The 22,114-nt window shown below is 47.9% G+C and overlaps 15 non-coding genes and 3 pseudogenes across 15 annotated transcripts; all 18 read left to right on the forward strand.

Annotated features, from left to right (window-relative positions):
• The first annotated feature begins 437 nt into the window (after positions 1-437).
• LOC142268555 (U2 spliceosomal RNA) lies at positions 438-628 on the forward strand. Its single transcript, XR_012734213.1, has one exon. It is a non-coding gene; the product is annotated as a U2 spliceosomal RNA (small nuclear RNA).
• A 1,117-nt stretch (positions 629-1,745) lies between these two features.
• Positions 1,746-1,936, forward strand: LOC142268556 (U2 spliceosomal RNA). The gene has a single exon (XR_012734214.1). It is a non-coding gene; the product is annotated as a U2 spliceosomal RNA (small nuclear RNA).
• A 1,117-nt stretch (positions 1,937-3,053) lies between these two features.
• Positions 3,054-3,244, forward strand: LOC142268557 (U2 spliceosomal RNA). The gene has a single exon (XR_012734215.1). It is a non-coding gene; the product is annotated as a U2 spliceosomal RNA (small nuclear RNA).
• A 1,117-nt stretch (positions 3,245-4,361) lies between these two features.
• Positions 4,362-4,552, forward strand: LOC142268558 (U2 spliceosomal RNA). The gene has a single exon (XR_012734216.1). It is a non-coding gene; the product is annotated as a U2 spliceosomal RNA (small nuclear RNA).
• Positions 4,553-5,669: 1,117 nt separating this feature from the next.
• LOC142268561 (U2 spliceosomal RNA) lies at positions 5,670-5,860 on the forward strand. Its single transcript, XR_012734218.1, has one exon. It is a non-coding gene; the product is annotated as a U2 spliceosomal RNA (small nuclear RNA).
• Positions 5,861-6,977: 1,117 nt separating this feature from the next.
• Positions 6,978-7,168, forward strand: LOC142268562 (U2 spliceosomal RNA). Its single transcript, XR_012734219.1, has one exon. It is a non-coding gene; the product is annotated as a U2 spliceosomal RNA (small nuclear RNA).
• A 1,336-nt stretch (positions 7,169-8,504) lies between these two features.
• On the forward strand, positions 8,505-8,688 carry LOC142268515 (U2 spliceosomal RNA). Its single transcript, XR_012734185.1, has one exon. It is a non-coding gene; the product is annotated as a U2 spliceosomal RNA (small nuclear RNA).
• Positions 8,689-9,805: 1,117 nt separating this feature from the next.
• LOC142268563 (U2 spliceosomal RNA) lies at positions 9,806-9,996 on the forward strand. Its single transcript, XR_012734220.1, has one exon. It is a non-coding gene; the product is annotated as a U2 spliceosomal RNA (small nuclear RNA).
• Positions 9,997-11,113: 1,117 nt separating this feature from the next.
• Positions 11,114-11,240, forward strand: LOC142268519 (U2 spliceosomal RNA; annotated as a pseudogene).
• A 688-nt stretch (positions 11,241-11,928) lies between these two features.
• Positions 11,929-12,121, forward strand: LOC142268504 (U2 spliceosomal RNA). Its single transcript, XR_012734175.1, has one exon. It is a non-coding gene; the product is annotated as a U2 spliceosomal RNA (small nuclear RNA).
• Positions 12,122-13,457: 1,336 nt separating this feature from the next.
• Positions 13,458-13,641, forward strand: LOC142268516 (U2 spliceosomal RNA). Its single transcript, XR_012734186.1, has one exon. It is a non-coding gene; the product is annotated as a U2 spliceosomal RNA (small nuclear RNA).
• A 1,117-nt stretch (positions 13,642-14,758) lies between these two features.
• LOC142268564 (U2 spliceosomal RNA) lies at positions 14,759-14,949 on the forward strand. Its single transcript, XR_012734221.1, has one exon. It is a non-coding gene; the product is annotated as a U2 spliceosomal RNA (small nuclear RNA).
• A 1,117-nt stretch (positions 14,950-16,066) lies between these two features.
• On the forward strand, positions 16,067-16,193 carry LOC142268520 (U2 spliceosomal RNA; annotated as a pseudogene).
• A 688-nt stretch (positions 16,194-16,881) lies between these two features.
• Positions 16,882-17,074, forward strand: LOC142268505 (U2 spliceosomal RNA). Its single transcript, XR_012734176.1, has one exon. It is a non-coding gene; the product is annotated as a U2 spliceosomal RNA (small nuclear RNA).
• Positions 17,075-18,191: 1,117 nt separating this feature from the next.
• Positions 18,192-18,382, forward strand: LOC142268565 (U2 spliceosomal RNA). Its single transcript, XR_012734222.1, has one exon. It is a non-coding gene; the product is annotated as a U2 spliceosomal RNA (small nuclear RNA).
• A 1,117-nt stretch (positions 18,383-19,499) lies between these two features.
• Positions 19,500-19,690, forward strand: LOC142268566 (U2 spliceosomal RNA). Its single transcript, XR_012734223.1, has one exon. It is a non-coding gene; the product is annotated as a U2 spliceosomal RNA (small nuclear RNA).
• A 1,117-nt stretch (positions 19,691-20,807) lies between these two features.
• Positions 20,808-20,949, forward strand: LOC142268523 (U2 spliceosomal RNA; annotated as a pseudogene).
• A 739-nt stretch (positions 20,950-21,688) lies between these two features.
• On the forward strand, positions 21,689-21,884 carry LOC142268512 (U2 spliceosomal RNA). The gene has a single exon (XR_012734183.1). It is a non-coding gene; the product is annotated as a U2 spliceosomal RNA (small nuclear RNA).
• The last annotated feature ends 230 nt before the right edge of the window (positions 21,885-22,114 follow it).

Below are 22,114 nucleotides of genomic sequence, written 5' to 3' on the forward strand. Positions count from 1 at the left end.
GATGACAGGAGAAGGGAAGCGGGTGGTGAGAAAGGTACAGAGGGCAGGGTTTGGGGGCTGGGAAGGAAAGGGAAAAGATTAGGGTTTGGGGATGATGAAAGGGCTTTCTACGGGTAAGGATGGCAAAGGGTGGCAGTGACGGAAAGTCAGGCAACCTGTCCTGTCCGTCTTTTTGTATCGTGAATTGGAAAGACTGCAAGGGGGAGGGGAGTTGCTTGCGCCCTAAAGGAGGAGTTATTCAGATTCATTGCAGTGGGCGGCGGCTGCAAAACGCACCATTCTTCTTGTTTTTGCTCTGCAAAGCAGCCTTTTCAAGGGTTGGCTTGGGTGACAAAATGTCTTGTGTAGGCGTGGGTTTGTCTCCCTCTCGCTCTCTCTCCCTAAGATGTGTCCGGCATAGGCCAGGGTGCCACTCGAGGCCCAAACCAATTCTGGTTATCGCTTCTCGGCCTTTTGGCTAAGATCAAGTGTAGTATCTGTTCTTATCAGTTTAATATCTGATACGTCCCCTATCTGGGGACCATATATTAAATGGATTTTTAGAACAGGGAGATGGAAAAAGAGCTTGCTCTGTCCACTCCACGCATTGACCTGGTATTGCAGTACCTCCAGGAACGGTGCACCCCTTCTTAACCCAGTTTCCAAAAGCAGAACTCGATTCACCTGATTCATATTAGCCCGATTAGCGAATTGAAATGAATTTTTATCTAACACACTTTTTACTTGCTTTATTCATCCAAATAGCAAACTCATCACCACTCAACTTCACCAACTCTGCTATGTCCCGTGCAGTATCTTGTTGTCAGTCTAATCTAGATCATGTGTAATTGAATGGAATAGATCCCTTTTGGACAAAGTGGAGTCAGATGCTGCAGTGACCACAGGTGTGAGAGGATCTACAATTGGCATCTGGTGTTATCTCTCTGCTTCCACTCCAAATAAAGTTACCTGTTGTTACCTGAACGTCAAATACTAAGAATGGGCGGCCTATGAAAGAATTAGTACTTTCATTAAGTATACTAAACCGGCTAATTGGGAATAGACAAACTGTAAAAAGCCCTCTGAGAAAGCCCCTCTCTAACCTTTGTTAGTAAGCTTTTCTGTAGCCTGCCTGTTGATGTATTTTCGGTTTGAACAGTGCACAACATGAAGAGACGGAACACTGGCGGCTTGTCACAATGCCCCCCGATGACATCACAATAGCGCTGCTGCCTAGAAAACAAGCTGCGCAGAAGAAGTTGTTCTTTGGGTGGGAGGGTGGGCTAGTGGAAGGAGGGGGCAATCTCTTTTTTTCCCGGGTGGTAGGGGGATGACAGGAGAAGGGAAGCGGGTGGTGAGAAAGGTACAGAGGGCAGGGTTTGGGGGCTGGGAAGGAAAGGGAAAAGATTAGGGTTTGGGGATGATGAAAGGGCTTTCTACGGGTAAGGATGGCAAAGGGTGGCAGTGACGGAAAGTCAGGCAACCTGTCCTGTCCGTCTTTTTGTATCGTGAATTGGAAAGACTGCAAGGGGGAGGGGAGTTGCTTGCGCCCTAAAGGAGGAGTTATTCAGATTCATTGCAGTGGGCGGCGGCTGCAAAACGCACCATTCTTCTTGTTTTTGCTCTGCAAAGCAGCCTTTTCAAGGGTTGGCTTGGGTGACAAAATGTCTTGTGTAGGCGTGGGTTTGTCTCCCTCTCGCTCTCTCTCCCTAAGATGTGTCCGGCATAGGCCAGGGTGCCACTCGAGGCCCAAACCAATTCTGGTTATCGCTTCTCGGCCTTTTGGCTAAGATCAAGTGTAGTATCTGTTCTTATCAGTTTAATATCTGATACGTCCCCTATCTGGGGACCATATATTAAATGGATTTTTAGAACAGGGAGATGGAAAAAGAGCTTGCTCTGTCCACTCCACGCATTGACCTGGTATTGCAGTACCTCCAGGAACGGTGCACCCCTTCTTAACCCAGTTTCCAAAAGCAGAACTCGATTCACCTGATTCATATTAGCCCGATTAGCGAATTGAAATGAATTTTTATCTAACACACTTTTTACTTGCTTTATTCATCCAAATAGCAAACTCATCACCACTCAACTTCACCAACTCTGCTATGTCCCGTGCAGTATCTTGTTGTCAGTCTAATCTAGATCATGTGTAATTGAATGGAATAGATCCCTTTTGGACAAAGTGGAGTCAGATGCTGCAGTGACCACAGGTGTGAGAGGATCTACAATTGGCATCTGGTGTTATCTCTCTGCTTCCACTCCAAATAAAGTTACCTGTTGTTACCTGAACGTCAAATACTAAGAATGGGCGGCCTATGAAAGAATTAGTACTTTCATTAAGTATACTAAACCGGCTAATTGGGAATAGACAAACTGTAAAAAGCCCTCTGAGAAAGCCCCTCTCTAACCTTTGTTAGTAAGCTTTTCTGTAGCCTGCCTGTTGATGTATTTTCGGTTTGAACAGTGCACAACATGAAGAGACGGAACACTGGCGGCTTGTCACAATGCCCCCCGATGACATCACAATAGCGCTGCTGCCTAGAAAACAAGCTGCGCAGAAGAAGTTGTTCTTTGGGTGGGAGGGTGGGCTAGTGGAAGGAGGGGGCGATCTCTTTTTTTCCCGGGTGGTAGGGGGATGACAGGAGAAGGGAAGCGGGTGGTGAGAAAGGTACAGAGGGCAGGGTTTGGGGGCTGGGAAGGAAAGGGAAAAGATTAGGGTTTGGGGATGATGAAAGGGCTTTCTACGGGTAAGGATGGCAAAGGGTGGCAGTGACGGAAAGTCAGGCAACCTGTCCTGTCCGTCTTTTTGTATCGTGAATTGGAAAGACTGCAAGGGGGAGGGGAGTTGCTTGCGCCCTAAAGGAGGAGTTATTCAGATTCATTGCAGTGGGCGGCGGCTGCAAAACGCACCATTCTTCTTGTTTTTGCTCTGCAAAGCAGCCTTTTCAAGGGTTGGCTTGGGTGACAAAATGTCTTGTGTAGGCGTGGGTTTGTCTCCCTCTCGCTCTCTCTCCCTAAGATGTGTCCGGCATAGGCCAGGGTGCCACTCGAGGCCCAAACCAATTCTGGTTATCGCTTCTCGGCCTTTTGGCTAAGATCAAGTGTAGTATCTGTTCTTATCAGTTTAATATCTGATACGTCCCCTATCTGGGGACCATATATTAAATGGATTTTTAGAACAGGGAGATGGAAAAAGAGCTTGCTCTGTCCACTCCACGCATTGACCTGGTATTGCAGTACCTCCAGGAACGGTGCACCCCTTCTTAACCCAGTTTCCAAAAGCAGAACTCGATTCACCTGATTCATATTAGCCCGATTAGCGAATTGAAATGAATTTTTATCTAACACACTTTTTACTTGCTTTATTCATCCAAATAGCAAACTCATCACCACTCAACTTCACCAACTCTGCTATGTCCCGTGCAGTATCTTGTTGTCAGTCTAATCTAGATCATGTGTAATTGAATGGAATAGATCCCTTTTGGACAAAGTGGAGTCAGATGCTGCAGTGACCACAGGTGTGAGAGGATCTACAATTGGCATCTGGTGTTATCTCTCTGCTTCCACTCCAAATAAAGTTACCTGTTGTTACCTGAACGTCAAATACTAAGAATGGGCGGCCTATGAAAGAATTAGTACTTTCATTAAGTATACTAAACCGGCTAATTGGGAATAGACAAACTGTAAAAAGCCCTCTGAGAAAGCCCCTCTCTAACCTTTGTTAGTAAGCTTTTCTGTAGCCTGCCTGTTGATGTATTTTCGGTTTGAACAGTGCACAACATGAAGAGACGGAACACTGGCGGCTTGTCACAATGCCCCCCGATGACATCACAATAGCGCTGCTGCCTAGAAAACAAGCTGCGCAGAAGAAGTTGTTCTTTGGGTGGGAGGGTGGGCTAGTGGAAGGAGGGGGCAATCTCTTTTTTTCCCGGGTGGTAGGGGGATGACAGGAGAAGGGAAGCGGGTGGTGAGAAAGGTACAGAGGGCAGGGTTTGGGGGCTGGGAAGGAAAGGGAAAAGATTAGGGTTTGGGGATGATGAAAGGGCTTTCTACGGGTAAGGATGGCAAAGGGTGGCAGTGACGGAAAGTCAGGCAACCTGTCCTGTCCGTCTTTTTGTATCGTGAATTGGAAAGACTGCAAGGGGGAGGGGAGTTGCTTGCGCCCTAAAGGAGGAGTTATTCAGATTCATTGCAGTGGGCGGCGGCTGCAAAACGCACCATTCTTCTTGTTTTTGCTCTGCAAAGCAGCCTTTTCAAGGGTTGGCTTGGGTGACAAAATGTCTTGTGTAGGCGTGGGTTTGTCTCCCTCTCGCTCTCTCTCCCTAAGATGTGTCCGGCATAGGCCAGGGTGCCACTCGAGGCCCAAACCAATTCTGGTTATCGCTTCTCGGCCTTTTGGCTAAGATCAAGTGTAGTATCTGTTCTTATCAGTTTAATATCTGATACGTCCCCTATCTGGGGACCATATATTAAATGGATTTTTAGAACAGGGAGATGGAAAAAGAGCTTGCTCTGTCCACTCCACGCATTGACCTGGTATTGCAGTACCTCCAGGAACGGTGCACCCCTTCTTAACCCAGTTTCCAAAAGCAGAACTCGATTCACCTGATTCATATTAGCCCGATTAGCGAATTGAAATGAATTTTTATCTAACACACTTTTTACTTGCTTTATTCATCCAAATAGCAAACTCATCACCACTCAACTTCACCAACTCTGCTATGTCCCGTGCAGTATCTTGTTGTCAGTCTAATCTAGATCGTGTGTAATTGAATGGAATAGATCCCTTTTGGACAAAGTGGAGTCAGATGCTGCAGTGACCACAGGTGTGAGAGGATCTACAATTGGCATCTGGTGTTATCTCTCTGCTTCCACTCCAAATAAAGTTACCTGTTGTTACCTGAACGTCAAATACTAAGAATGGGCGGCCTATGAAAGAATTAGTACTTTCATTAAGTATACTAAACCGGCTAATTGGGAATAGACAAACTGTAAAAAGCCCTCTGAGAAAGCCCCTCTCTAACCTTTGTTAGTAAGCTTTTCTGTAGCCTGCCTGTTGATGTATTTTCGGTTTGAACAGTGCACAACATGAAGAGACGGAACACTGGCGGCTTGTCACAATGCCCCCCGATGACATCACAATAGCGCTGCTGCCTAGAAAACAAGCTGCGCAGAAGAAGTTGTTCTTTGGGTGGGAGGGTGGGCTAGTGGAAGGAGGGGGCAATCTCTTTTTTTCCCGGGTGGTAGGGGGATGACAGGAGAAGGGAAGCGGGTGGTGAGAAAGGTACAGAGGGCAGGGTTTGGGGGCTGGGAAGGAAAGGGAAAAGATTAGGGTTTGGGGATGATGAAAGGGCTTTCTACGGGTAAGGATGGCAAAGGGTGGCAGTGACGGAAAGTCAGGCAACCTGTCCTGTCCGTCTTTTTGTATCGTGAATTGGAAAGACTGCAAGGGGGAGGGGAGTTGCTTGCGCCCTAAAGGAGGAGTTATTCAGATTCATTGCAGTGGGCGGCGGCTGCAAAACGCACCATTCTTCTTGTTTTTGCTCTGCAAAGCAGCCTTTTCAAGGGTTGGCTTGGGTGACAAAATGTCTTGTGTAGGCGTGGGTTTGTCTCCCTCTCGCTCTCTCTCCCTAAGATGTGTCCGGCATAGGCCAGGGTGCCACTCGAGGCCCAAACCAATTCTGGTTATCGCTTCTCGGCCTTTTGGCTAAGATCAAGTGTAGTATCTGTTCTTATCAGTTTAATATCTGATACGTCCCCTATCTGGGGACCATATATTAAATGGATTTTTAGAACAGGGAGATGGAAAAAGAGCTTGCTCTGTCCACTCCACGCATTGACCTGGTATTGCAGTACCTCCAGGAACGGTGCACCCCTTCTTAACCCAGTTTCCAAAAGCAGAACTCGATTCACCTGATTCATATTAGCCCGATTAGCGAATTGAAATGAATTTTTATCTAACACACTTTTTACTTGCTTTATTCATCCAAATAGCAAACTCATCACCACTCAACTTCACCAACTCTGCTATGTCCCGTGCAGTATCTTGTTGTCAGTCTAATCTAGATCATGTGTAATTGAATGGAATAGATCCCTTTTGGACAAAGTGGAGTCAGATGCTGCAGTGACCACAGGTGTGAGAGGATCTACAATTGGCATCTGGTGTTATCTCTCTGCTTCCACTCCAAATAAAGTTACCTGTTGTTACCTGAACGTCAAATACTAAGAATGGGCGGCCTATGAAAGAATTAGTACTTTCATTAAGTATACTAAACCGGCTAATTGGGAATAGACAAACTGTAAAAAGCCCTCTGAGAAAGCCCCTCTCTAACCTTTGTTAGTAAGCTTTTCTGTAGCCTGCCTGTTGATGTATTTTCGGTTTGAACAGTGCACAACATGAAGAGACGGAACACTGGCGGCTTGTCACAATGCCCCCCGATGACATCACAATAGCGCTGCTGCCTAGAAAACAAGCTGCGCAGAAGAAGTTGTTCTTTGGGTGGGAGGGTGGGCTAGTGGAAGGAGGGGGCAATCTCTTTTTTTCCCGGGTGGTAGGGGGATGACAGGAGAAGGGAAGCGGGTGGTGAGAAAGGTACAGAGGGCAGGGTTTGGGGGCTGGGAAGGAAAGGGAAAAGATTAGGGTTTGGGGATGATGAAAGGGCTTTCTACGGGTAAGGATGGCAAAGGGTGGCAGTGACGGAAAGTCAGGCAACCTGTCCTGTCCGTCTTTTTGTATCGTGAATTGGAAAGACTGCAAGGGGGAGGGGAGTTGCTTGCGCCCTAAAGGAGGAGTTATTCAGATTCATTGCAGTGGGCGGCGGCTGCAAAACGCACCATTCTTCTTGTTTTTGCTCTGCAAAGCAGCCTTTTCAAGGGTTGGCTTGGGTGACAAAATGTCTTGTGTAGGCGTGGGTTTGTCTCCCTCTCGCTCTCTCTCCCTAAGATGTGTCCGGCATAGGCCAGGGTGCCACTCGAGGCCCAAACCAATTCTGGTTATCGCTTCTCGGCCTTTTGGCTAAGATCAAGTGTAGTATCTGTTCTTATCAGTTTAATATCTGATACGTCCCCTATCTGGGGACCATATATTAAATGGATTTTTAGAACAGGGAGATGGAAAAAGAGCTTGCTCTGTCCACTCCACGCATTGACCTGGTATTGCAGTACCTCCAGGAACGGTGCACCCCTTCTTAACCCAGTTTCCAAAAGCAGAACTCGATTCACCTGATTCATATTAGCCCGATTAGCGAATTGAAATGAATTTTTATCTAACACACTTTTTACTTGCTTTATTCATCCAAATAGCAAACTCATCACCACTCAACTTCACCAACTCTGCTATGTCCCGTGCAGTATCTTGTTGTCAGTCTAATCTAGATCATGTGTAATTGAATGGAATAGATCCCTTTTGGACAAAGTGGAGTCAGATGCTGCAGTGACCACAGGTGTGAGAGGATCTACAATTGGCATCTGGTGTTATCTCTCTGCTTCCACTCCAAATAAAGTTACCTGTTGTTACCTGAACGTCAAATACTAAGAATGGGCGGCCTATGAAAGAATTAGTACTTTCATTAAGTATACTAAACCGGCTAATTGGGAATAGACAAACTGTAAAAAGCCCTCTGAGAAAGCCCCTCTCTAACCTTTGTTAGTAAGCTTTTCTGTAGCCTGCCTGTTGATGTATTTTCGGTTTGAACAGTGCACAACATGAAGAGACGGAACACTGGCGGCTTGTCACAATGCCCCCCGATGACATCACAATAGCGCTGCTGCCTAGAAAACAAGCTGCGCAGAAGAAGTTGTTCTTTGGGTGGGAGGGTGGGCTAGTGGAAGGAGGGGGCAATCTCTTTTTTTCCCGGGTGGTAGGGGGATGACAGGAGAAGGGAAGCGGGTGGTGAGAAAGGTACAGAGGGCAGGGTTTGGGGGCTGGGAAGGAAAGGGAAAAGATTAGGGTTTGGGGATGATGAAAGGGCTTTCTACGGGTAAGGATGGCAAAGGGTGGCAGTGACGGAAAGTCAGGCAACCTGTCCTGTCCGTCTTTTTGTATCGTGAATTGGAAAGACTGCAAGGGGGAGGGGAGTTGCTTGCGCCCTAAAGGAGGAGTTATTCAGATTCATTGCAGTGGGCGGCGGCTGCAAAACGCACCATTCTTCTTGTTTTTGCTCTGCAAAGCAGCCTTTTCAAGGGTTGGCTTGGGTGACAAAATGTCTTGTGTAGGCGTGGGTTTGTCTCCCTCTCGCTCTCTCTCCCTAAGATGTGTCCGGCATAGGCCAGGGTGCCACTCGAGGCCCAAACCAATTCTGGTTATCGCTTCTCGGCCTTTTGGCTAAGATCAAGTGTAGTCCCTTCATTGGGTTTGCCTTGGTCTTGGCTGGGAGGGGCCCGGGCTTGCACGACCGCCGGCCTCGGGGATTGTTGCGCCTTTTGGTGCTTACGTCCCTTTGTGGCTGGTGGTTCCTGGGCTCGGGAGGCGATCACCCAGGCACTGCGCTTTTGTGTGGTGGCCTGCTGGCCTTCGGGGCTACCTTGATTCTGAAAATTGCGGATGAAAGCTCATCTGTTCTTATCAGTTTAATATCTGATACGTCCCCTATCTGGGGACCATATATTAAATGGATTTTTAGAACAGGGAGATGGAAAAAGAGCTTGCTCTGTCCACTCCACGCATTGACCTGGTATTGCAGTACCTCCAGGAACGGTGCACCCCTTCTTAACCCAGTTTCCAAAAGCAGAACTCGATTCACCTGATTCATATTAGCCCGATTAGCGAATTGAAATGAATTTTTATCTAACACACTTTTTACTTGCTTTATTCATCCAAATAGCAAACTCATCACCACTCAACTTCACCAACTCTGCTATGTCCCGTGCAGTATCTTGTTGTCAGTCTAATCTAGATCATGTGTAATTGAATGGAATAGATCCCTTTTGGACAAAGTGGAGTCAGATGCTGCAGTGACCACAGGTGTGAGAGGATCTACAATTGGCATCTGGTGTTATCTCTCTGCTTCCACTCCAAATAAAGTTACCTGTTGTTACCTGAACGTCAAATACTAAGAATGGGCGGCCTATGAAAGAATTAGTACTTTCATTAAGTATACTAAACCGGCTAATTGGGAATAGACAAACTGTAAAAAGCCCTCTGAGAAAGCCCCTCTCTAACCTTTGTTAGTAAGCTTTTCTGTAGCCTGCCTGTTGATGTATTTTCGGTTTGAACAGTGCACAACATGAAGAGACGGAACACTGGCGGCTTGTCACAATGCCCCCCGATGACATCACAATAGCGCTGCTGCCTAGAAAACAAGCTGCGCAGAAGAAGTTGTTCTTTGGGTGGGAGGGTGGGCTAGTGGAAGGAGGGGGCAATCTCTTTTTTTCCCGGGTGGTAGGGGGATGACAGGAGAAGGGAAGCGGGTGGTGAGAAAGGTACAGAGGGCAGGGTTTGGGGGCTGGGAAGGAAAGGGAAAAGATTAGGGTTTGGGGATGATGAAAGGGCTTTCTACGGGTAAGGATGGCAAAGGGTGGCAGTGACGGAAAGTCAGGCAACCTGTCCTGTCCGTCTTTTTGTATCGTGAATTGGAAAGACTGCAAGGGGGAGGGGAGTTGCTTGCGCCCTAAAGGAGGAGTTATTCAGATTCATTGCAGTGGGCGGCGGCTGCAAAACGCACCATTCTTCTTGTTTTTGCTCTGCAAAGCAGCCTTTTCAAGGGTTGGCTTGGGTGACAAAATGTCTTGTGTAGGCGTGGGTTTGTCTCCCTCTCGCTCTCTCTCCCTAAGATGTGTCCGGCATAGGCCAGGGTGCCACTCGAGGCCCAAACCAATTCTGGTTATCGCTTCTCGGCCTTTTGGCTAAGATCAAGTGTAGTATCTGTTCTTATCAGTTTAATATCTGATACGTCCCCTATCTGGGGACCATATATTAAATGGATTTTTAGAACAGGGAGATGGAAAAAGAGCTTGCTCTGTCCACTCCACGCATTGACCTGGTATTGCAGTACCTCCAGGAACGGTGCACCCCTTCTTAACCCAGTTTCCAAAAGCAGAACTCGATTCACCTGATTCATATTAGCCCGATTAGCGAATTGAAATGAATTTTTATCTAACACACTTTTTACTTGCTTTATTCATCCAAATAGCAAACTCATCACCACTCAACTTCACCAACTCTGCTATGTCCCGTGCAGTATCTTGTTGTCAGTCTAATCTAGATCATGTGTAATTGAATGGAATAGATCCCTTTTGGACAAAGTGGAGTCAGATGCTGCAGTGACCACAGGTGTGAGAGGATCTACAATTGGCATCTGGTGTTATCTCTCTGCTTCCACTCCAAATAAAGTTACCTGTTGTTACCTGAACGTCAAATACTAAGAATGGGCGGCCTATGAAAGAATTAGTACTTTCATTAAGTATACTAAACCGGCTAATTGGGAATAGACAAACTGTAAAAAGCCCTCTGAGAAAGCCCCTCTCTAACCTTTGTTAGTAAGCTTTTCTGTAGCCTGCCTGTTGATGTATTTTCGGTTTGAACAGTGCACAACATGAAGAGACGGAACACTGGCGGCTTGTCACAATGCCCCCCGATGACATCACAATAGCGCTGCTGCCTAGAAAACAAGCTGCGCAGAAGAAGTTGTTCTTTGGGTGGGAGGGTGGGCTAGTGGAAGGAGGGGGCAATCTCTTTTTTTCCCGGGTGGTAGGGGGATGACAGGAGAAGGGAAGCGGGTGGTGAGAAAGGTACAGAGGGCAGGGTTTGGGGGCTGGGAAGGAAAGGGAAAAGATTAGGGTTTGGGGATGATGAAAGGGCTTTCTACGGGTAAGGATGGCAAAGGGTGGCAGTGACGGAAAGTCAGGCAACCTGTCCTGTCCGTCTTTTTGTATCGTGAATTGGAAAGACTGCAAGGGGGAGGGGAGTTGCTTGCGCCCTAAAGGAGGAGTTATTCAGATTCATTGCAGTGGGCGGCGGCTGCAAAACGCACCATTCTTCTTGTTTTTGCTCTGCAAAGCAGCCTATTCAAGGGTTGGCTTGGGTGACAAAATGTCTTGTGTAGGCGTGGGTTTGTCTCCCTCTCGCTCTCTCTCCCTAAGATGTGTCCGGCATAGGCCAGGGTGCCACTCGAGGCCCAAACCAATTCTGGTTATCGCTTCTCGGCCTTTTGGCTAAGATCAAGTGTAGTATCTGTGAGGCTCGGCAGATGCAATGCACACTGGAAGGTTGCGCTTGCTAGTACTCTTGATGTATAGTATATTCATCTAGAGGAAAACATGGCCCTACCAGGATCGAGGCTATTAGACTGAGTAAGTGTGGGGGCTATGGTGCAATGTGCCCCAGGACTGACGACCCTGGAGTGAGTCTGAGCTTGCTGGCTTGGGACCCCGGCGAGCCTTGGGCTCTGTAGCACACCGTACCTTGCCCTTTCATACTTTCTGAGCATATTGCTCTATCCCGGCCTTCTGGCTAGGAAGGGAAATTTTTATAATCATGGTCGGAGGTCCGTTCAGCTTTGGGCTGAGAAACCAACACCCGGTTGGAGGTCCGGGTCAGCTTCGGCTGAGAAACCAACACCCGGTTGGAGGTCTGGGTCAGCTTCGGCTGAGAAACCAACACCCGGTTGGAGGTCCGGGTCAGCTTCGGCTGAGAAACCAACACCCGGTTGGAGGTCCGGTTAGCCTTGGGCTGAGAAACCAACACCGGTTGACGGTCCGGGCAGTTTCGGCTGCGAAACCAACAACTAGTAGCTCTCTACTCCACTTGGGTAAGATGCCTGGGTGGACGCTGGGAGCAACGACAAGGCTCAACCAGGCTTCGGCTTGGGGGAGCACCGAAGATCCCTGACCCTTGCTGTGGCCTTCTGGCTCGGAGGGACGGGGTTGATTTTTGGGGACCCTCTCCTCACGGAGGTGTCCACACGAATCCTAGCCTTTGCACTGTTTTTGGTGTGACTTCGGTCATGCATTTTTTGCGGTGCTTTGGAAAGCTTCATTAAATCAAAAATCTGTTCTTATCAGTTTAATATCTGATACGTCCCCTATCTGGGGACCATATATTAAATGGATTTTTAGAACAGGGAGATGGAAAAAGAGCTTGCTCTGTCCACTCCACGCATTGACCTGGTATTGCAGTACCTCCAGGAACGGTGCACCCCTTCTTAACCCAGTTTCCAAAAGCAGAACTCGATTCACCTGATTCATATTAGCCCGATTAGCGAATTGAAATGAATTTTTATCTAACACACTTTTTACTTGCTTTATTCATCCAAATAGCAAACTCATCACCACTCAACTTCACCAACTCTGCTATGTCCCGTGCAGTATCTTGTTGTCAGTCTAATCTAGATCATGTGTAATTGAATGGAATAGATCCCTTTTGGACAAAGTGGAGTCAGATGCTGCAGTGACCACAGGTGTGAGAGGATCTACAATTGGCATCTGGTGTTATCTCTCTGCTTCCACTCCAAATAAAGTTACCTGTTGTTACCTGAACGTCAAATACTAAGAATGGGCGGCCTATGAAAGAATTAGTACTTTCATTAAGTATACTAAACCGGCTAATTGGGAATAGACAAACTGTAAAAAGCCCTCTGAGAAAGCCCCTCTCTAACCTTTGTTAGTAAGCTTTTCTGTAGCCTGCCTGTTGATGTATTTTCGGTTTGAACAGTGCACAACATGAAGAGACGGAACACTGGCGGCTTGTCACAATGCCCCCCGATGACATCACAATAGCGCTGCTGCCTAGAAAACAAGCTGCGCAGAAGAAGTTGTTCTTTGGGTGGGAGGGTGGGCTAGTGGAAGGAGGGGGCAATCTCTTTTTTTCCCGGGTGGTAGGGGGATGACAGGAGAAGGGAAGCGGGTGGTGAGAAAGGTACAGAGGGCAGGGTTTGGGGGCTGGGAAGGAAAGGGAAAAGATTAGGGTTTGGGGATGATGAAAGGGCTTTCTACGGGTAAGGATGGCAAAGGGTGGCAGTGACGGAAAGTCAGGCAACCTGTCCTGTCCGTCTTTTTGTATCGTGAATTGGAAAGACTGCAAGGGGGAGGGGAGTTGCTTGCGCCCTAAAGGAGGAGTTATTCAGATTCATTGCAGTGGGCGGCGGCTGCAAAACGCACCATTCTTCTTGTTTTTGCTCTGCAAAGCAGCCTTTTCAAGGGTTGGCTTGGGTGACAAAATGTCTTGTGTAGGCGTGGGTTTGTCTCCCTCTCGCTCTCTCTCCCTAAGATGTGTCCGGCATAGGCCAGGGTGCCACTCGAGGCCCAAACCAATTCTGGTTATCGCTTCTCGGCCTTTTGGCTAAGATCAAGTGTAGTCCCTTCATTGGGTTTGCCTTGGTCTTGGCTGGGAGGGGCCCGGGCTTGCACGACCGCCGGCCTCGGGGATTGTTGCGCCTTTTGGTGCTTACGTCCCTTTGTGGCTGGTGGTTCCTGGGCTCGGGAGGCGATCACCCAGGCACTGCGCTTTTGTGTGGTGGCCTGCTGGCCTTCGGGGCTACCTTGATTCTGAAAATTGCGGATGAAAGCTCATCTGTTCTTATCAGTTTAATATCTGATACGTCCCCTATCTGGGGACCATATATTAAATGGATTTTTAGAACAGGGAGATGGAAAAAGAGCTTGCTCTGTCCACTCCACGCATTGACCTGGTATTGCAGTACCTCCAGGAACGGTGCACCCCTTCTTAACCCAGTTTCCAAAAGCAGAACTCGATTCACCTGATTCATATTAGCCCGATTAGCGAATTGAAATGAATTTTTATCTAACACACTTTTTACTTGCTTTATTCATCCAAATAGCAAACTCATCACCACTCAACTTCACCAACTCTGCTATGTCCCGTGCAGTATCTTGTTGTCAGTCTAATCTAGATCATGTGTAATTGAATGGAATAGATCCCTTTTGGACAAAGTGGAGTCAGATGCTGCAGTGACCACAGGTGTGAGAGGATCTACAATTGGCATCTGGTGTTATCTCTCTGCTTCCACTCCAAATAAAGTTACCTGTTGTTACCTGAACGTCAAATACTAAGAATGGGCGGCCTATGAAAGAATTAGTACTTTCATTAAGTATACTAAACCGGCTAATTGGGAATAGACAAACTGTAAAAAGCCCTCTGAGAAAGCCCCTCTCTAACCTTTGTTAGTAAGCTTTTCTGTAGCCTGCCTGTTGATGTATTTTCGGTTTGAACAGTGCACAACATGAAGAGACGGAACACTGGCGGCTTGTCACAATGCCCCCCGATGACATCACAATAGCGCTGCTGCCTAGAAAACAAGCTGCGCAGAAGAAGTTGTTCTTTGGGTGGGAGGGTGGGCTAGTGGAAGGAGGGGGCAATCTCTTTTTTTCCCGGGTGGTAGGGGGATGACAGGAGAAGGGAAGCGGGTGGTGAGAAAGGTACAGAGGGCAGGGTTTGGGGGCTGGGAAGGAAAGGGAAAAGATTAGGGTTTGGGGATGATGAAAGGGCTTTCTACGGGTAAGGATGGCAAAGGGTGGCAGTGACGGAAAGTCAGGCAACCTGTCCTGTCCGTCTTTTTGTATCGTGAATTGGAAAGACTGCAAGGGGGAGGGGAGTTGCTTGCGCCCTAAAGGAGGAGTTATTCAGATTCATTGCAGTGGGCGGCGGCTGCAAAACGCACCATTCTTCTTGTTTTTGCTCTGCAAAGCAGCCTTTTCAAGGGTTGGCTTGGGTGACAAAATGTCTTGTGTAGGCGTGGGTTTGTCTCCCTCTCGCTCTCTCTCCCTAAGATGTGTCCGGCATAGGCCAGGGTGCCACTCGAGGCCCAAACCAATTCTGGTTATCGCTTCTCGGCCTTTTGGCTAAGATCAAGTGTAGTATCTGTTCTTATCAGTTTAATATCTGATACGTCCCCTATCTGGGGACCATATATTAAATGGATTTTTAGAACAGGGAGATGGAAAAAGAGCTTGCTCTGTCCACTCCACGCATTGACCTGGTATTGCAGTACCTCCAGGAACGGTGCACCCCTTCTTAACCCAGTTTCCAAAAGCAGAACTCGATTCACCTGATTCATATTAGCCCGATTAGCGAATTGAAATGAATTTTTATCTAACACACTTTTTACTTGCTTTATTCATCCAAATAGCAAACTCATCACCACTCAACTTCACCAACTCTGCTATGTCCCGTGCAGTATCTTGTTGTCAGTCTAATCTAGATCATGTGTAATTGAATGGAATAGATCCCTTTTGGACAAAGTGGAGTCAGATGCTGCAGTGACCACAGGTGTGAGAGGATCTACAATTGGCATCTGGTGTTATCTCTCTGCTTCCACTCCAAATAAAGTTACCTGTTGTTACCTGAACGTCAAATACTAAGAATGGGCGGCCTATGAAAGAATTAGTACTTTCATTAAGTATACTAAACCGGCTAATTGGGAATAGACAAACTGTAAAAAGCCCTCTGAGAAAGCCCCTCTCTAACCTTTGTTAGTAAGCTTTTCTGTAGCCTGCCTGTTGATGTATTTTCGGTTTGAACAGTGCACAACATGAAGAGACGGAACACTGGCGGCTTGTCACAATGCCCCCCGATGACATCACAATAGCGCTGCTGCCTAGAAAACAAGCTGCGCAGAAGAAGTTGTTCTTTGGGTGGGAGGGTGGGCTAGTGGAAGGAGGGGGCAATCTCTTTTTTTCCCGGGTGGTAGGGGGATGACAGGAGAAGGGAAGCGGGTGGTGAGAAAGGTACAGAGGGCAGGGTTTGGGGGCTGGGAAGGAAAGGGAAAAGATTAGGGTTTGGGGATGATGAAAGGGCTTTCTACGGGTAAGGATGGCAAAGGGTGGCAGTGACGGAAAGTCAGGCAACCTGTCCTGTCCGTCTTTTTGTATCGTGAATTGGAAAGACTGCAAGGGGGAGGGGAGTTGCTTGCGCCCTAAAGGAGGAGTTATTCAGATTCATTGCAGTGGGCGGCGGCTGCAAAACGCACCATTCTTCTTGTTTTTGCTCTGCAAAGCAGCCTATTCAAGGGTTGGCTTGGGTGACAAAATGTCTTGTGTAGGCGTGGGTTTGTCTCCCTCTCGCTCTCTCTCCCTAAGATGTGTCCGGCATAGGCCAGGGTGCCACTCGAGGCCCAAACCAATTCTGGTTATCGCTTCTCGGCCTTTTGGCTAAGATCAAGTGTAGTATCTGTGAGGCTCGGCAGATGCAATGCACACTGGAAGGTTGCGCTTGCTAGTACTCTTGATGTATAGTATATTCATCTAGAGGAAAACATGGCCCTACCAGGATCGAGGCTATTAGACTGAGTAAGTGTGGGGGCTATGGTGCAATGTGCCCCAGGACTGACGACCCTGGAGTGAGTCTGAGCTTGCTGGCTTGGGACCCCGGCGAGCCTTGGGCTCTGTAGCACACCGTACCTTGCCCTTTCATACTTTCTGAGCATATTGCTCTATCCCGGCCTTCTGGCTAGGAAGGGAAATTTTTATAATCATGGTCGGAGGTCCGTTCAGCTTTGGGCTGAGAAACCAACACCCGGTTGGAGGTCCGGGTCAGCTTCGGCTGAGAAACCAACACCCGGTTGGAGGTCTGGGTCAGCTTCGGCTGAGAAACCAACACCCGGTTGGAGGTCCGGGTCAGCTTCGGCTGAGAAACCAACACCCGGTTGGAGGTCCGGTTAGCCTTGGGCTGAGAAACCAACACCGGTTGACGGTCCGGGCAGTTTCGGCTGCGAAACCAACAACTAGTAGCTCTCTACTCCACTTGGGTAAGATGCCTGGGTGGACGCTGGGAGCAACGACAAGGCTCAACCAGGCTTCGGCTTGGGGGAGCACCGAAGATCCCTGACCCTTGCTGTGGCCTTCTGGCTCGGAGGGACGGGGTTGATTTTTGGGGACCCTCTCCTCACGGAGGTGTCCACACGAATCCTAGCCTTTGCACTGTTTTTGGTGTGACTTCGGTCATGCATTTTTTGCGGTGCTTTGGAAAGCTTCATTAAATCAAAAATCTGTTCTTATCAGTTTAATATCTGATACGTCCCCTATCTGGGGACCATATATTAAATGGATTTTTAGAACAGGGAGATGGAAAAAGAGCTTGCTCTGTCCACTCCACGCATTGACCTGGTATTGCAGTACCTCCAGGAACGGTGCACCCCTTCTTAACCCAGTTTCCAAAAGCAGAACTCGATTCACCTGATTCATATTAGCCCGATTAGCGAATTGAAATGAATTTTTATCTAACACACTTTTTACTTGCTTTATTCATCCAAATAGCAAACTCATCACCACTCAACTTCACCAACTCTGCTATGTCCCGTGCAGTATCTTGTTGTCAGTCTAATCTAGATCATGTGTAATTGAATGGAATAGATCCCTTTTGGACAAAGTGGAGTCAGATGCTGCAGTGACCACAGGTGTGAGAGGATCTACAATTGGCATCTGGTGTTATCTCTCTGCTTCCACTCCAAATAAAGTTACCTGTTGTTACCTGAACGTCAAATACTAAGAATGGGCGGCCTATGAAAGAATTAGTACTTTCATTAAGTATACTAAACCGGCTAATTGGGAATAGACAAACTGTAAAAAGCCCTCTGAGAAAGCCCCTCTCTAACCTTTGTTAGTAAGCTTTTCTGTAGCCTGCCTGTTGATGTATTTTCGGTTTGAACAGTGCACAACATGAAGAGACGGAACACTGGCGGCTTGTCACAATGCCCCCCGATGACATCACAATAGCGCTGCTGCCTAGAAAACAAGCTGCGCAGAAGAAGTTGTTCTTTGGGTGGGAGGGTGGGCTAGTGGAAGGAGGGGGCAATCTCTTTTTTTCCCGGGTGGTAGGGGGATGACAGGAGAAGGGAAGCGGGTGGTGAGAAAGGTACAGAGGGCAGGGTTTGGGGGCTGGGAAGGAAAGGGAAAAGATTAGGGTTTGGGGATGATGAAAGGGCTTTCTACGGGTAAGGATGGCAAAGGGTGGCAGTGACGGAAAGTCAGGCAACCTGTCCTGTCCGTCTTTTTGTATCGTGAATTGGAAAGACTGCAAGGGGGAGGGGAGTTGCTTGCGCCCTAAAGGAGGAGTTATTCAGATTCATTGCAGTGGGCGGCGGCTGCAAAACGCACCATTCTTCTTGTTTTTGCTCTGCAAAGCAGCCTTTTCAAGGGTTGGCTTGGGTGACAAAATGTCTTGTGTAGGCGTGGGTTTGTCTCCCTCTCGCTCTCTCTCCCTAAGATGTGTCCGGCATAGGCCAGGGTGCCACTCGAGGCCCAAACCAATTCTGGTTATCGCTTCTCGGCCTTTTGGCTAAGATCAAGTGTAGTATCTGTTCTTATCAGTTTAATATCTGATACGTCCCCTATCTGGGGACCATATATTAAATGGATTTTTAGAACAGGGAGATGGAAAAAGAGCTTGCTCTGTCCACTCCACGCATTGACCTGGTATTGCAGTACCTCCAGGAACGGTGCACCCCTTCTTAACCCAGTTTCCAAAAGCAGAACTCGATTCACCTGATTCATATTAGCCCGATTAGCGAATTGAAATGAATTTTTATCTAACACACTTTTTACTTGCTTTATTCATCCAAATAGCAAACTCATCACCACTCAACTTCACCAACTCTGCTATGTCCCGTGCAGTATCTTGTTGTCAGTCTAATCTAGATCATGTGTAATTGAATGGAATAGATCCCTTTTGGACAAAGTGGAGTCAGATGCTGCAGTGACCACAGGTGTGAGAGGATCTACAATTGGCATCTGGTGTTATCTCTCTGCTTCCACTCCAAATAAAGTTACCTGTTGTTACCTGAACGTCAAATACTAAGAATGGGCGGCCTATGAAAGAATTAGTACTTTCATTAAGTATACTAAACCGGCTAATTGGGAATAGACAAACTGTAAAAAGCCCTCTGAGAAAGCCCCTCTCTAACCTTTGTTAGTAAGCTTTTCTGTAGCCTGCCTGTTGATGTATTTTCGGTTTGAACAGTGCACAACATGAAGAGACGGAACACTGGCGGCTTGTCACAATGCCCCCCGATGACATCACAATAGCGCTGCTGCCTAGAAAACAAGCTGCGCAGAAGAAGTTGTTCTTTGGGTGGGAGGGTGGGCTAGTGGAAGGAGGGGGCAATCTCTTTTTTTCCCGGGTGGTAGGGGGATGACAGGAGAAGGGAAGCGGGTGGTGAGAAAGGTACAGAGGGCAGGGTTTGGGGGCTGGGAAGGAAAGGGAAAAGATTAGGGTTTGGGGATGATGAAAGGGCTTTCTACGGGTAAGGATGGCAAAGGGTGGCAGTGACGGAAAGTCAGGCAACCTGTCCTGTCCGTCTTTTTGTATCGTGAATTGGAAAGACTGCAAGGGGGAGGGGAGTTGCTTGCGCCCTAAAGGAGGAGTTATTCAGATTCATTGCAGTGGGCGGCGGCTGCAAAACGCACCATTCTTCTTGTTTTTGCTCTGCAAAGCAGCCTTTTCAAGGGTTGGCTTGGGTGACAAAATGTCTTGTGTAGGCGTGGGTTTGTCTCCCTCTCGCTCTCTCTCCCTAAGATGTGTCCGGCATAGGCCAGGGTGCCACTCGAGGCCCAAACCAATTCTGGTTATCGCTTCTCGGCCTTTTGGCTAAGATCAAGTGTAGTATCTGTTCTTATCAGTTTAATATCTGATACGTCCCCTATCTGGGGACCATATATTAAATGGATTTTTAGAACAGGGAGATGGAAAAAGAGCTTGCTCTGTCCACTCCACGCATTGACCTGGTATTGCAGTACCTCCAGGAACGGTGCACCCCTTCTTAACCCAGTTTCCAAAAGCAGAACTCGATTCACCTGATTCATATTAGCCCGATTAGCGAATTGAAATGAATTTTTATCTAACACACTTTTTACTTGCTTTATTCATCCAAATAGCAAACTCATCACCACTCAACTTCACCAACTCTGCTATGTCCCGTGCAGTATCTTGTTGTCAGTCTAATCTAGATCATGTGTAATTGAATGGAATAGATCCCTTTTGGACAAAGTGGAGTCAGATGCTGCAGTGACCACAGGTGTGAGAGGATCTACAATTGGCATCTGGTGTTATCTCTCTGCTTCCACTCCAAATAAAGTTACCTGTTGTTACCTGAACGTCAAATACTAAGAATGGGCGGCCTATGAAAGAATTAGTACTTTCATTAAGTATACTAAACCGGCTAATTGGGAATAGACAAACTGTAAAAAGCCCTCTGAGAAAGCCCCTCTCTAACCTTTGTTAGTAAGCTTTTCTGTAGCCTGCCTGTTGATGTATTTTCGGTTTGAACAGTGCACAACATGAAGAGACGGAACACTGGCGGCTTGTCACAATGCCCCCCGATGACATCACAATAGCGCTGCTGCCTAGAAAACAAGCTGCGCAGAAGAAGTTGTTCTTTGGGTGGGAGGGTGGGCTAGTGGAAGGAGGGGGCAATCTCTTTTTTTCCCGGGTGGTAGGGGGATGACAGGAGAAGGGAAGCGGGTGGTGAGAAAGGTACAGAGGGCAGGGTTTGGGGGCTGGGAAGGAAAGGGAAAAGATTAGGGTTTGGGGATGATGAAAGGGCTTTCTACGGGTAAGGATGGCAAAGGGTGGCAGTGACGGAAAGTCAGGCAACCTGTCCTGTCCGTCTTTTTGTATCGTGAATTGGAAAGACTGCAAGGGGGAGGGGAGTTGTTTGCGCCCTAAAGGAGGAGTTATTCAGATTCATTGCAGTGGGCGGCGGCTGCAAAACGCACCATTCTTCTTGTTTTTGCTCTGCAAAGCAGCCTTTTCAAGGGTTGGCTTGGGTGACAAAATGTCTTGTGTAGGCGTGGGTTTGTCTCCCTCTCGCTCTCTCTCCCTAAGATGTGTCCGGCATAGGCCAGGGTGCCACTCGAGGCCCAAACCAATTCTGGTTATCGCTTCTCGGCCTTTTGGCTAAGATCAAGTGTAGTATCGTTCGAAAAGGTGGTTTAAGGCTCCGGCCACCTTAGTACAATGATGCAATGCACACTGGAAGGTTGCGCTTGTTAGTACTTTGGGAGGATAGTATATCCATCTAGAGGAAACCATGGCCCTACCAGGATCGAGGCTATTAGACTGAGTAAGTGTGGGGGCTATGGTGCAATGTGCCCCAGGATTGACGACCCTGGAGTGAGTCTGAGCTTGCTGGCTTGGGACCCCGGCGAGCCTTGGGCTCTGTAGCACACCGTACCTTGCCCTTTCATACTTTCTGAGCATATTGCTCTATCCCGGCCTTCTGGCTAGGAAGGGAAATTTTTATAATCATGGTCGGAGGTCCGTTCAGCTTTGGGCTGAGAAACCAACACCCGGTTGGAGGTCCGGGTCAGCTTTGGCTGAGAAACCAACACCCGGTTGGAGGTCCGGGTCAGCTTCGGCTGAGAAACCAACACCCGGTTGGAGGTCCGGGTCAGCTTCGGCTGAGAAACCAACACCCGGTTGGAGGTCCGGGTCAGCTTCGGCTGAGAAACCAACACCCGGTTGGAGGTCCGGTTAGCCTTGGGCTGAGAAACCAACACCGGTTGACGGTCCGGGCAGTTTCGGCTGCGAAACCAACAACTAGTAGCTCTCTACTCCACTTGGGTAAGATGCCTGGATGGACGCTGGGAGCAACGACAAGGCTCAACCAGGCTTCGGCTTGGGGGAGCACCGAAGATCCCTGACCCTTGCTGTGGCCTTCTGGCTCGGAGGGACGGGGTTGATTTTTGGGGACCCTCTCCTCACGGAGGGGTCCACACGAATCCTAGCCTTTGCACTGTTTTTGGTGTGACTTCGGTCATGCATTTTTTGCGGTGCTTTGGAAAGCTTCATTAAATCAAAATCTGTTCTTATCAGTTTAATATCTGATACGTCCCCTATCTGGGGACCATATATTAAATGGATTTTTAGAACAGGGAGATGGAAAAAGAGCTTGCTCTGTCCACTCCACGCATTGACCTGGTATTGCAGTACCTCCAGGAACGGTGCACCCCTTCTTAACCCAGTTTCCAAAAGCAGAACTCGATTCACCTGATTCATATTAGCCCGATTAGCGAATTGAAATGAATTTTTATCTAACACACTTTTTACTTGCTTTATTCATCCAAATAGCAAACTCATCACCACTCAACTTCACCAACTCTGCTATGTCCCGTGCAGTATCTTGTTGTCAGTCTAATCTAGATCATGTGTAATTGAATGGAATAGATCCCTTTTGGACAAAGT

This window comes from Anomaloglossus baeobatrachus, unplaced genomic scaffold (assembly GCF_048569485.1).
Source record: "Anomaloglossus baeobatrachus isolate aAnoBae1 unplaced genomic scaffold, aAnoBae1.hap1 Scaffold_3056, whole genome shotgun sequence".
In the NCBI taxonomy this organism is placed as follows: Eukaryota; Metazoa; Chordata; class Amphibia; order Anura; family Aromobatidae; genus Anomaloglossus; species Anomaloglossus baeobatrachus.